General features: G+C 53.2%; 1 protein-coding gene across 5 annotated transcripts in view; it reads right to left on the bottom strand.

Moving 5' to 3' along the window:
- AGAP1 (ArfGAP with GTPase domain, ankyrin repeat and PH domain 1) overlaps positions 1 to 14,219 on the bottom strand; it is a 535,764-nt gene that overhangs the window by 434,253 nt on the left and 87,292 nt on the right. The gene's annotated exons all lie outside the window — the stretch shown is intronic.

Genomic DNA, 14,219 nt, shown 5'->3' with positions numbered 1-14,219 from the left:
CCCCGCTGAGACATGAGGAAATAAATGTTGGTCTTAAATCTGCCCAACCTCCCTTCCAGCACAGCCAAGCCGCCCCCCCACCCACCCAAACGTATGAAACAATAAGCAATCCGGAAAACAAAAGCCCTGAAACCGTGCTCGGATTGGGATTACAATTAGAAAATAAAGCAAGTCTGATTGTTCTCCAGTGAGGCTGCAGGCTGGAATAATTTTACATAGTTATTAACGTCAATATTGATGTTGGACTGCCTGGGAGGGAAGCTGCCGTGCTGGTGTGTGTCCGTGGCCTCAGATGTGACCTGGGCCCCCGCAAGGTGTACCCACAGACACGCAAGACGGCAGCGCTTCCAGACATGGGACGGTGACCACATGTTCCAAAACTGGAGCAGAGGAGGATGTCTCTGTCTCATATGTAAACATGTTTATACGAACACTCCTACAAAGGTATGAAGTTCAAATTATATTTATAATTGGTGAATGCCCTTTAAAGAAAAGAAGACATTCATGCCAAATCTAGATTTTAGCAGGAACTCAGGACTGTATTTTTCTGCTCTCACTGTAATGTACATACAGATGTTCCTCACAACTGGCTCAGTACCCTGCTTATGAATCGGGAGACCCACGCACCCTCGGGCGCCTGGCTCAGAGAACGCATATGGAGGGGGATTCCCTAATTATACTCCAGTCGCATCTGCAGAACTGAGCACCGCAGCCAAGCACACAGGCCTCATAAATCACAGCCTCGGGACAAGAATCAGGACTCCCTCGGCCCATCCCCCCCCCTCCCCCGTGTTGTCACACACAGGTGCAACTGCAGGTGAACCCCTCCTGCAAAGATCAGCTCCTTAAAGACAACTATCCGTTATGAAAATGCTTAAGGCTGCCTTGGAGAAGACCATGACCTTGACATGGGAACATCCTTTAGTCCCACATTCACTGCCGCATCCTGCCCTCAAAGGGCTCGCAGTCTGAAAGGGAGAGACTTCATCTCCAGACCAAGTGTCACACGGGTCACCAGGGAACCAAACCAAGCGACCTTTGCGGCTGCCCGAGAAGGTGCTCTGGGAAGACAGCGTGGAAGTGGTGGCCCCTGAGCTGGGCCTGGGAGCATTAAATGGGCAAAAGGAAGTGGGAGGCCCGAATAAGGGCAGAGTCCTCCCCTCGTCAACACGGGTGAGCACACTAGCCCACGGGGGACACAACGTCCAGCGAGCTGACCTGGCTACAGGACCAAAGGGAGGTGGCCCCCAGGAGGTGACGTTGGGTTCAGAGCCATAAGATGGCCTTGGGAAGAAATCCGAGGGAAAGTCAGTCAACCACCCTCCTGAGTGGCTCTTACAGAGGGGCTGCAGAGAAGGGAACACCAGGCAGGGGGCAGGTGGGGCAGGTGGGGCAGGTGGGGCAGGTGGGGCGAGAACAGGCAACAGGACAAGAATGGGAAGGCTGGAGGGGAGGGGCCGAGCAGGAAGTAGGACAACAAGAATTTTCTGCGCCAGAGGACACCTGCAGCCCAGGCCAGGGCACCTCCTCCCATGCCCTGGTCTCAGCTCCAGGGCAGGGAGCCCAGGGAAGCCCAGCGTGCCTGGAGAAGTCAGACCTGCTGCATGGGTGTGTCTGTCGGGAAGTGCTGTGCTACGGACTGAATCGGGTCCTCCTAAAACTGCGTGCTGCAGCGCTAACCCCCAGTGCAATGGCATCTGAGATGGAGTCTCTGGGAGACAATTAGGATTAGGTGAGGTCATGAGAGTGAGCCCCTCGTGATGGGACTGGGGCCCTTATGAGAAGGGATACCGTCCCTGGTGGGGTGGGGGAGTAAAATAATGCGTTAAATGTAAATTTAAAAACAGAAAAATAAAGGAGAGATACCAGAGAGCACTGTGCACTCCCTCATTCTCTCACCCTCCCCCCCCCCGCCCCTCGAGGACGCAGCAGGAAGGGGGCCGTCTGGAGGCCAGGACTGGAGCACCCGCCGGAGCCCCGTCAAGCTGCAGCACAGCCTCGCACCTGCAGCCTCTAGAACTGTGAGAACACACGCGTCTGCTGTTTACGCCGCCCGGTCTGTGACACTCTGTGACAGCAGCCCGAGCTAACAGGAGGAGGACTTGAGCTGATGGGGCGTCAGAGCAGGGCGGATCCCGCCCAACCACGCAGGAAGCCTGCATGGCGCTCAGCGGACGTGGGAACGTGCCAGCTCTCGCAGGGCACCCAGGGTTAGCTGGTCCCGTCAGGCAGGGACGTCAGCGCAGATCAGCGGCCAGGAGCCCGGCTGAGGCGTATTCCACAGGTGGGGATGAGCCTGTCGCCCTGTCTTTCTCGCCGTCTACCATCTGTGACCTAGAGCTCAAGGTGCTGGCCCTGCGCACATTCAGGGAAAAGCAGGAAAGGCACTGCTCCTGCTAACACCTTAACGCTTATCATCGTACCCTGACGGTAAATGGCGGTGTCACCCAATGCCAACCTGCACCCAAAGGAGGAGATGTCCAGTTACGCTAAGGTAGCGGCCAGTTATCTCCTGCCCCCAGCCCAGGGGCTCCACCTCGTGCAACCAGGGAGCGAGTCCCCATTTGCCCACGTCTGAAACAGGCGGCCAGGAGTCTTGCGGCCAACCCTGCCATGCTCCAAGCTTCCACACCCTCCCGACTGCGAACACGAGGCCCTCTGCAGCCCCTCCCTCTGGCACGGCACCGGGGATGCTGAAAATGAAGATGCTCCGGCAGCCTGGGACCCCGGGGACCAAGGCCAGGAGAAGCCCCTCTGCTGTCCTCAGCACCATGCACAAACGCAGACACCGCGCCGCCCAGCCCAGACGTGGAGGCGGCCCGTCCCCGCAGCCACCCAGCCCGCCCTGCCCTGACGGCCTCCCCCACGTCACTGCCCCACCCAACCCCCAGCCCCCATTTCTTCTTGCTTCTCTAAATCTCAAGTCACCGGACCCGGAAGCCCACCTGCAGCTGGGGCTTCCTGCTCCTTCCAAAGCTCACCCTGCCCCGTGTCCCGATCCTTCCACCGTTTCAACGTAGGCTTCTCCCCGGGGACTCAAGTCCACTGTCTTCCCTTCCGAGTGACGCTGGCCACTTGGATTTTTCCCTCCCCCTCCCACAGCTTGCTTTATGGTGAGAACAAGCAATCAAGAAACAGTGCTCGGAGAACTTCCTCACTAGGACCTGGGTCACAAACTCTCTCTCCGTGCCCATCATCCATCAGGAAAGAAAACCCCCAAAAGCAAGGCAAGGAAGAAAGAAAGAAACTCTGCCATAAGCATCCTCCAAAACAACACAGCTCTGTGCAAAACCACTTCCACGCAGAACTCACCCCCCGCCTCCTTCCTCCCTGGTCTCTTACATTAGCTCTCCTGTGATTATTACTATTACTATTACCACTACCACCATGGCCACTGCTACCACTATCGTTTGCGTAGGGTTTGGGATGGAGGGGAAACAAGGAGAACATTGAAAGGTTTTATGACCCAGGGTAGGTTATGTCGGGCCAAGCCTTCCCTGACATTCTACTGGTTTTTGTTTTGTTTTGTTTTGGGGGGTGGGGTGGGGGTTTTTTTTATTATTTATTTTTTTGTATTTTATTTTAGCGTATTATGAGGGTACAAGTGTTAAGGTTACATATATTGCCCATGCCCCCATCGCCCCTCGAGTAAGAGCTTCACGCGTGTCCATCCCCCAAACGTTGCACATCTTACTCGTTGTGGTTGTACAGACCCATCCCCTCCTCCCCCTCCCGACACCCGATGAATGCTACTCCCATTCCAGTGGTTTAATGCTCGTCCCTGCTGCCCCAGGCCTCCAAGAGACTGACCCCAACGCCTCTCATCAGTCACACCTCGAGGAAAACTGCTCTTCTCTCTCCTGCTAAAAACGTAAGTACAACAACTGTTTTCAGGTGGAGGCCAAGTAGCAGCAGGGGACCCCCTGTCCCCCCTCCTGGCTTTGTTTTCTGGGTCCAGGGCCCAGGTGAGTCCCGTCCACGTGACCTCTGAGCCCCATCGGCTGTCACACGTCCACCCAAGGGGCAGGACCGGCCACACGGATGGAGAGGCCGAGGGGCCCAGGGCCAGACCAGCCCCCCTCCCCGAGCAGCTCCAGGTCTCCGAGGCCCGGACAGCTCCACCTCCCGAAGGCCCCACCCCGCGGATCCCAGCCAAGCCCTCTCGGCTGGTCTGCGACCAGCAGGCTTCTTTCCAGAGCCAGATTACAAGGGGAGGGAAAAAAGACACAACGGAATTTTACAGAATACAGCCGGGAGACCGGCCCGCTCCGACTCGGACAGTCTCCGGCACCGCCTGCCAACGCTCTTCCCGTGAGACCGAGGAGGAGCAGGCACGCGAGACGCGGACCAGGCAGCGGGGGACGCCGAGGCTCAGCAGGGGGACGTAACGGAGGAACAGAGCCAGGACGCCAAAAAGTGAGCAAAGCTACAAACTACAAGGTCTACGTGCAGCAGATGCCAACCTGCCCACACCCCACGACAGGGCACCCTACAAAGCATGAGGGCAGCCCGTATTGGCCACCTGCTGTGGGGGACACAGTGGGCATTCACTCCGTGCATTTCCAAGTCAAAACGAGAAGATCTGAGTGCATTTTTCTAGTCTAACATGTTTTCAAAAGAACAATATTTGTTTTGGTGGAACACAACATCTAGATGTTATCTATCCTTAAAAAATGATAAAATGCTATTAATAATAAAACCTCAAAGAATGTTCCCACTATGGTGTCTTGGGGCCTGGGAACCTCCCCCCGCACAGCCGTCTCCCATCCTCCCGCCCTTCTATCTCCAGGAAGCTGCCGGGGAGGTTGGCGTGCAGCTTCCCACACCCAAACCTGCGCTCGAAGCGGGGTCCATGGAGTCCCCAAGGGGACTCAAAACTGCCCCCCACCCCCAGCATGCAGGCTGAAGGGGTCTTGCAAGGGTTGGAATACAGAGGAGCAAAGGCTGAGAGAGGTCCCGGGGTCATTCTCGTCCCCAACGGTGAACAGCCAGGCCCACAGGCTCCCAGAGAGGCCGCCCGGAACCAGACTGCTCTCTCCTGCCTCCTACACCAGGTTGCCCAAGAGGTTAAAAAGGGGAGCTGGCAGAGCAGCTGCAAACACATCTGGATGGCAATGTCAAGGGTGACGATCGGCAAGGGAGCCGCCGCCAGAGCAGAAGCCTCACTTCGCACCCACGAAAAGGCTGAGAAATGGCCAACCTCGGGAATCAAGGAACACTCGTCACGCCCACGAGAACCCCTCTTCTCTGCAGACACGCAAACACGTTTGCTGACTGTCGTTTTCATCATGAGACACGCTTATTAGACAAATTCCAGAAAATTCTTAAGAGAAAGAAAGAAAAACATTGCAATTCCACCAGGCAGACACATCCTTTTTTGTCTGCAGAGAACGTTTAAACAACCCGAGCTCCCTCAGCCACCACGCTGAAGCTGCGGGAGGAAGGGGATGCTGCGAGCCTGCGTTGCCGTAGTAACGCAGGGTGCGCCCCGCATCCTCTGCATGCTTCAGATCTGCGGCTGAAATTCCGGAGTCACTGACTAATTGCTGGTTGAGAAGAAATGTTAGGCAACAAAACCGTGCGGCTCAGGTAGAGCTGGCAATGTTTACAAAAGCAGCATCTTCAAAGACCTCCCCATTTCTTGATGGAGAAGTGAGTCTAAAATTTTTTTAGTTTTTGCGTATGAACTTACATTTCTTAAATGTTGCTTTCCTCATGTTCTCCCTTAGGTGTGTCTGGAATATTTGGGGTTTCCCTATCATGCACCCACACCTTACCTTGGCAACGGGGCAAGGAGAAGATAAATGATACAGCGATACAAGCGTCAGGGTATGGAGGGCTAGCATCACCTGGTCAAGAACAGGTTCTGGGACTAGACTGCAGGTGCAGAAATTCTGCTCTTTCGGCTATTACTTGTGCAATTGTGGACAGTCACAAACTCCCCGAGCCTGACTCTCCTCATTCATGAAATAGGGATAACAGAATATTAATGAAGATGATAAACGTGAAACGCATACCAGCACAGCACCTGGCACATGGAAAGCACTCAGTGTGAGCCCCATGTACTTATTATTATTAAATATTAGCTGCCAGGAGAGAGATGAATGTGTAAACTAAAACAAAGGAACCAGCATACAAAGTGCAGGGGCAAGCAATATTCCTTTTATGCATACCGACCAGAGAAGGAATGATACATGTAAACCAAAAGAAGTTTTTAAATTCCATTCCTGATGCCTCAGAAATTGCATCAGTTCTGAGGGCCATAATCTTAAAGGAAAAGGCAAGATGAACAAATATAAACTAAATGCATGGCTAGAGAGCTTCTGACAAGATCCACCTGTTATGCAATGGTTTTTCTCATCTAAATTCTTAGATTAGGGATCTATTAAGTTTTCCAAAAGCAAAAGAAAAATCAACATGGGAATGAGCACTGAAACAAAACCTCCATCTCCCGCATGCCAGAAAAAAACCAGAACGCCAGTGCGTGTTGTTCTGATGGACGCGTGTGCTGAGGCTCCGCACACCCACCTGTGACTCAGAGACGGAAACCAACTGCATGCATTTCTGTCTGACAAATGAGGATAAAACCGACCTAAGTAACTACCAAGAATTCTAGCACTCAAACGGCCACAAAACATTTCACAGCCAAAACATTCACAAGCAGGACTTCACAATACGAGAGAAGACAATACTTCACACACAGAGAAACACCATTAAGATGAAAAGATTTAAAAAAAAAAAAAGCTACTTCTTTTAAAAAACAAGTCACTGAAAGTTTCATACTTAACAGCATCTATCATGTTTTTTACACACCAAAGAGAAGGTATCTCACAAAAAGGACATGATTTGGTGTATAGTTTTTTTAAAAGAGTTTGCTCTGATTTCCATACTGCCTCTAAGCACCTAAATTGTGTGATAATCTATTCTACATTAAGTCATCCAACAAGTATGTACTGAGCACTGCAGCATAACCCATCCTGATCCTGGTGTCTGGCACACACCAGCGCCCTCTGGGAGCCCGTGCTCTGGCAGTGGCGGCAGGCGAGAAACCAATGCAGTAAGAAGTATGCTGGCTGCCCATACTTTCTGCTACGGAAAACAGAAACGGGGTAAGAGGAACCGTGGGGGTCAATGGAAGATGCATTGCAGTGCTGAACAGGATGGCCCTGTTGGGAAGCTGAAATTTGAGCAAAGGCTTGAAAGAAGTGGAAGATACAGGAGAAGGACGGGCACTCCAGGCCTGAGCACAATCAGTGCAAAGGCCCTGTGGTTGGCTTGTTGAAGGAACAGCAGGGAGGTGAGAAGGGCTGGAGCAGAGGGAGTGAGGGAGGAAGGGACCTAAGCAGGGGTTGGCAGAGTTGTACTGTCAAAAGTCAAGAGAGTAGACAGTTTAGGTTGCACAGACCAAGAGACACAACAAGGGAATTACGTAGGTCTCCGTAGCAACTACTCAACTCTACGACGTAGCGTGAAAGCAGCCATCAACGTGAGCGAACAGGCACGGATGTGAGCCACCAAAACTTTATTTATGGACACTGAAATTTGAATTTCACATAACTTTCATGCACCACCAACTACACTTTTGATTTTTCCCCCTAACTATTTAAACCATAGAAATTGTTCTTAGCTGGAGAGCCACGCATTGCAGGTGGCAGGGCAGATCCGGCCCGGGGGCCAAATAGTTTGCTGACGCCTGCTTTCGGGCCCTGCAGGCCGCGGGAAGGCCCTCGGTGTTTATTGTGAGTGTTACAGTGATGGGAGTGGGCTCTTTGAGAAGGGGCCGTCGGGTTAGGGGTGGGGAGGAAAGCAGGGAGACCAGCTGGGAGGTCAGATGCGGTGACTGCCAGGGACTGAACCCTGCCAGGCCGCTGGTGTGGCCGTACTGGAGACGGGGACCTTAGGGGGGTAAATAAGGTTAGGCGAGGCCACCAGGGTGGGGGGGAGGGGACTCTGATCTGGCAGGGCTGGCGGCAGTCTCACAAGAAGAGGAAGAGACGGCAGATCTACCTTCTCCTCCCCTCCCCCTAGCACAGAGGAAAGGCCATGTGAGGACACGGTGACAGGAGCTGCCTGCCAGGCAGAGGCAGAGGCCTCTCCAGAAACGGCACCTTGGTCTTGAACTTCCAACTTCTATAACCATGAGAAAATGAATTTCTGTTGTATACGCCTCCCAGGCCAGGTGGTCTCGTGTCGTGGTCGCCAGGTGGACCAGGGCAAGGGCGTGCGACGCAGGTGGCGAGAGGCGGCGGGACCCCGGCACCTCCTGGCGTGAGGGCACACGGGAGGCGGAGACAAAAGGAGAGGCGTTAAGGATGGTGCTGAGCTCGGGGGCCTGGACTCTTGACTGTGAAAATGAAGTGAGGACACCTGCCATGGGGGGAGGAGGCCGGGGTGGGGCATTGCAGGTGGGACGCACGGGGTGGGGAGTGGGGGCTTCACGTGGGGGCTCGCTGAGTGGCTGCTCAACGTTTCGCAGAGTCGCATGAAGACAGAAAGGGAGCCCCCGGGGACCAAGTACGCGATAGCAGGGAAAGGTCAATGTCCACATCAAGGTGGGTAAACAGAGGCCGTAAGTGGTAGATCCCCAGTGCTGGCTTGCAGCCAAATGAGTTATAGAATATTCCACGGTCACAGCTTTTTGTGCTTTGAATGGGGGACCTGAACTGCACTTGCAGAATGAAAAACTGAAGGACCACAAAGGTGGGGGCTGTAGGGGGCTCCCCGAGCTGTTCATGCTCCTCTGAAGTCGGCAACCCCGAGTTCGCTGTGGCTGCAGCGTGCACCGACTGGTCCTCCAAGTTGTCGGGCGGAATTACCTGCTTTTGGACGGCAGTGCCCCTCGCCCTGAACACAGGGGCTTCCCGGAGTCAGTTGCACACGACTGTTTTCCTCCTCCTGCACGGCCCACGCCATGGCTAAGGTGCAGTCGGGCCCCGGGACCCCGGCCCACGCTCTCGGCCTGACTCCCGCAGGTCTGTCTGTGCGCACAGGCCCCGCCAGCCCTGGCAGGGGCTCCCTCGGTCGGCCGAGTCCCGGGGAAGAGCCGCCCCGGTCTAAGCCGCGTCTGCCCAGGGAGCACATACGTGATCATCAGGCATCAAGTGGAGACCGAGCGGGAGCGATGCCCACACGGCCCAGAAGTGCCCCTCGTGAGGATGGCGAACAAACTCTAAGAGCCACTTCTAGAAGGTTCCGGGCACACAGGAGCCACGGCAGGGCATCGCCGGTCACGTGCGGTTTCCAAAGCAGAATGACCACTCTGCACAGACCTGACCTGGTGCAGGCTGTTTCTAAATTTATCTTTGTAGCCAAGGAGAAGAGTGACATGACTTCGTGGTCACTTCCCACGGCACACGTTGCTGCCATGTCTGGCGGGTCGATTCCAGCCGACACCACCTGCTGGGCCCCCCACAGCCCACCGCACAGCCCGTCTCCCCAGCCTCCCCCGCCCACCCCCTTCTCCATCACCCGACTCCTCCTGGGCGCCCCACACGGCCTAGCGCACACCCCAGCCCACAGGCCCACGGTCTCTGAAAACAGATCCCCGCCGCGTTCTCGAGGCTCCCGCGGCTGTGGCGCCCTCCACAGCCCGCCAGAGATCCCCACCCTGGCCTAAGTTAGCTCACCAGCGAGACTAGATGCAGCACTTCAAACTGAGTCAGTACGTGCATGCAAAGGCATCCAGTAAGTGCACTTGTACCTGCGCCGAGGAAAACAGTGAGCTCATCTGTGTACACCACCACGCAGGCAAATGTCAACAAGAGGCAGACAGGCTCCCACTCACTGCGCCCAGCCAAATATTTAAAGCAGCTGAGCCCAGCCACAGCCCTAAATATTTAGATCAGTAGTTGCTCATGTGCTTTCTAAATAACACCATTACTCTGGTGCACACAGCGAGCGAGAGAGTGGGCACAGGGCCCGGCTCCTCTCGCTGACCATCCGTGAGCAATGACCAATCGCTCCTCCCTCCCCTGGCAGGTGCGTCTCACCGAGGGAGAACTGCTCTCTAGGGACGCCAAGGGTACTCTGATGCGTCTCTCCCACCCGCCCCGGACCGCCACACACCTGCCTCCCGATGGGAGCTAACGGTTCCTGACCTGTCCCAGGAAAACGCCCCAACTCCTCAGCTGCACTGAGACCCCCCCAGACCAGCCCAGACACACCTGCACGTGGTGACACCCCCCAAAAGCCATGCACGTGGGCCTCCTCGTAACTACCAGGAGCATGTCACTCCCCTCCTTAGGGGCTTCACACTCCACGGCTCTTCTGTCCCGATGCAACGTCTCGGACTGCCACACCCAAGCCCCCTGTAACTTTATTTTTGAAGCATGGTCCCTGTTTTTAACGGGGCAATGCTCGGAGTGAAGACTGATCCACGCTACCCAGGAAGTTCCCTAAAGAAAGTTTCTCAAAAGATGGTCGGCAGACTCCGTCTCAACAGCCTTCGGGGGTTATGTGTGTCTTAAAATATGTTTTCATTTTGATTAGAATCTTAAAATTATCTCAAAAATCTAAAGACTCTGCCATGAGTCTAACAGAGGTAGCATGGAACTAAGACGTCCCACAGCGCACCAAACACACAACGGGGGTCACCATGCTGAGAGCCACAGTCACCACCCACGGGGTGGCTTCGTGACAGCAAAAACACACCTGTCACATTTAGGACAAAGAAGCTCCTTTTCATGCCATTGCATTTAACTTGGCAAATTTGAGCTTTTAATTGAGTCATCCAACAGCGATGAGTATAAGAAAGTTAAAGCTAGTCTTACGTAGCACAGTCAAGTCCTCCCTGAACGCCGTGGATAGGTTCTTGGCAACGGTGACTTGAAGCAAAACAACGTAGAACAGAACCAATTTCATGTCACAGCCCAACTGAGATAAACAAGAGTGAAGTTCCTGCGGCAGGTTTCTGGTCACAAAAACATCATCAAACTTCCAATACTAAACGCTGAAATAAATGTGAGCTATAGACACATGTGGGAATGATTAATAAGAACAAGTAAGATAGCTATTTACTTGTTATTCCAGGTCAGGCTTAGGGTGGCTGGAGACCACCTGGCGGCTCAGGGCCCCCAGGCCAGAACCCGCCCTGGCCAGGACACATGGCAGGGCGCGCTTACCCACACTCACACACACCCCAAACTCACACACACCCCAAACTCACACGCACTCACACACACATACACTCAAACTCACAAACTCACACACTCACACATACACTCAAACTCACACAAACTCACACACACACACTCACACATACACTCAAACTCACACACTGAAACTCACACTCTCAAACACACCCCCAGGCACACTCAGACTGAGACAATCATACACGTCAAGGAACACAGCCCAACGGGCAGTTTGGGGACATGGAGGAAGGTGGAGGATCCAGAGAAAACCCACACAGACGTGGGCCCTGGCTGGGAATTGATTTTTTTTCCCCTCTCTTCAACATTATAGCAAAACGGCACTGTCGGGACCCTGCTGGACACTTTTAAGTGACCATAAAACAAGAACGTGGGTCAACTGTGCGGCGAGGCGTGTGGAACAGACACCGTTGGGACTTGCAGCCGCCGCTCTGGATCCGGACCATTCCAGGGTTCGGGACTCTCCTCCCAGGAGAAGCGGAGTAGAAGGAACGAAAGTGACCAGAAGAGCAGCAAAGCAAGGGTGGCTCGCTGGGTGCTCGAGGTGTGTGGCTGTCACTCAGCACTGAGCGCCGACACTCCGTGCCCACCCGTCCTCACCTCTGGGAGCTGCACCTGCAGGCAGGACGGAGCCCGCTCACCCCAGCTCCGCCCCGCCTGCTCCGAGCACCTGCCACGCCCCAGCTCTGCGCTGCAGGCTGGAGACCGGCCTGACAGGGGACCCCCACGGCGGCCCCGGCCTTGGTGGCTGCAGGGACATCCTACCCTACTCCAGACCTCGAGTCTGGAGCCTTCACGCCCCCCTCTGAGAGCACAGCAGGAGATGAGGCCCTACCACTGGGATTTTCACAACCACTTCCAAGAACATAACCTCATGAGCGTGGCGAACACCTGCCATCCACCGCAACACGGAACCGTTTCCTTCTGAATCGCAAACATTCTGACCCTGAGGTTCTCCATCACATTTTAATAACCTTACCCTAGTGTATGCTGATTTATTCTTAAATGGCTCTTAAGAAAGCAAGTAAAGGTATACATTTTCCTTAATTTTCAAAGGCGCCTTGAGACATTCTTAAATAGCCCTTGCCACCTCACGCTGCTGTCCACGGCTAGTTTTCACTGATTTCACATCAATCGTCAGCTATCAACGTTCCCGCCCGTATCAGCAGGGCATTTATTGGCGAGCCGGCCAGCTCTAGGGGAGGATTCACACAAACCCCACCCAGCAGAGCCGGCCAGTTTGTTTACGCGTCTCACTCCCTCCACCTGCTGGCGGCTCCAAAAAACTCCAGGCTTCCGTTTTTAAATAATTGGCACTGACAAACCGACACAGCCTCACTTAGCTATAAATAGCTGCGTGATTTAACGTGATTTAACGTGCTTACTTATCAAAGTCACAGCCACGTGGAGGCAGTCGCAGACCAGCGCGCGCGAGAAAAGGTGAATTCTGGACGCCAGTAACGTTTACTTTCTGAGAGGTATTTCCGTGGACGCGAGACCTCAGGTGCCGTGGGTTCATTTCACCATTTCTGGCCCTACAGGGGCAAGTGCCCCGAGAAGCCTGCCGTTCGGAGCATGCTCAGTGCTGAGTGACAAGCACAGAGCAGGTGCCACCAGGTGTCAGGACCACGCCGGCCAGGCCCCTCACACAGCCTCAGTTTCCACCTCTTCCCCAGGATGCTAGGCTGCACTTCCATTTCTCTCCAGAGCCTCTTGTTAAAGGCTGCCCCCTTCCTGGAGAAATCAGAGCCAGTTCTGCGGCCTGAAATAGGTCCCCCCTCTGGCTACACACCTGCCTCACCTGGGCTGTCCCCTCCATGGCCTAGGATGCAACCTTCTCCTCTCGGTCAGTGCCAACCTAGTGTCCTGACTCCAGATGTCTCCTCTGGAGACGGTGAGATGAGATTTTCTTTTAAAAAAAATAGGTTGATGCTTTTACTACCATGTTCATATCATGAAAACAAAACAAAACAAAATGTCAATCTGGAAAACTACACATCATATTCTCAATTCTTCTTTAAAGTAGCAAAATTTCTAAATCTCACGGAATGCCAAACACGGTGCCTGGCACCCCAAGAGGCTCCAACACACCAGCTGAAGGAAGAAAGGAAACGTGATTAAGAAACCCAGAGCAATAGGAAGACCTGAAAGTTTGAGTCTCAGGTTAGAAAAGGAGAGACACAAAGCAAGGGGACCACCTTGGATCCTTGTTTTGCTTTTGTGGTTTAACAATAAAAATATTTAAATATGAAAACAAAATCGAGAATGCCTGTTTGCCATGAAGAACAGGTAATATTAGAATCTTTCTAATCACCAGAAGGGGGCGGCATCTTAAAGGCCATGTGAGAACATTTTTGTCTCTTAAGGGTAAGAAGATCAAATGCTGAAAGTCCATCGCAAAACTCAAAACCTACAAATTTCCATTTAAACATCTCAATCTCCACTTCTTTTGTCTCACTGGAAAATTATCCTTCCTGTGAGTCTGTGATTGTTACAAAATAGTTTTAATTTATGTAAACTCCAGTTCACCTTGGACTCTGATTCATCTTTTAATGAGCCTAGTGCTTCCCCACACAATTTGAATACACATTGTTTGAAAACCTCAAAGCCAAAACACATAGTGCGTATATTTAAGTATACGTCCACATACGCAGAAAAGCCCATTTATTTTGTACAGCTAGCATCCATCATTTGCTTAAATGAAGCAAAAACCTTGAAAACTTTTTTTAAACAAACTTCATCAGAAACATTTAACACGTAAATCAAGCAAGAAAAAAAAATGCTGTGGTCTAAAACAAATTCTGCCCTTCCCCGAAAGTTCATTAATATCACTGTAACTCATTCTAGGATAAATTTTAAGCCACTGCTTTTGAAACCAGGCTGTTGCTCTGCTCCATTTCTTGATTACTGTGATGGGTCTCGTGTCTCTGGAGGGATGCCACCCATCCACGGACAAGGACAGCCCACGCCTGCATCCAATACCTCCCGTCAGCTGCACAGAGCTCCCGCCTGGAGCTCAGGAAAAGCTGCTGATCCGGGCACCAGCGTGGCAGTCACAGGTACTTCCGATTC

This window comes from Microcebus murinus, chromosome 8 (assembly GCF_040939455.1).
Source record: "Microcebus murinus isolate Inina chromosome 8, M.murinus_Inina_mat1.0, whole genome shotgun sequence".
Classification (NCBI taxonomy): domain Eukaryota; kingdom Metazoa; phylum Chordata; class Mammalia; order Primates; family Cheirogaleidae; genus Microcebus; species Microcebus murinus.
This window is presented reverse-complemented; position numbering and strand designations above follow the sequence as displayed.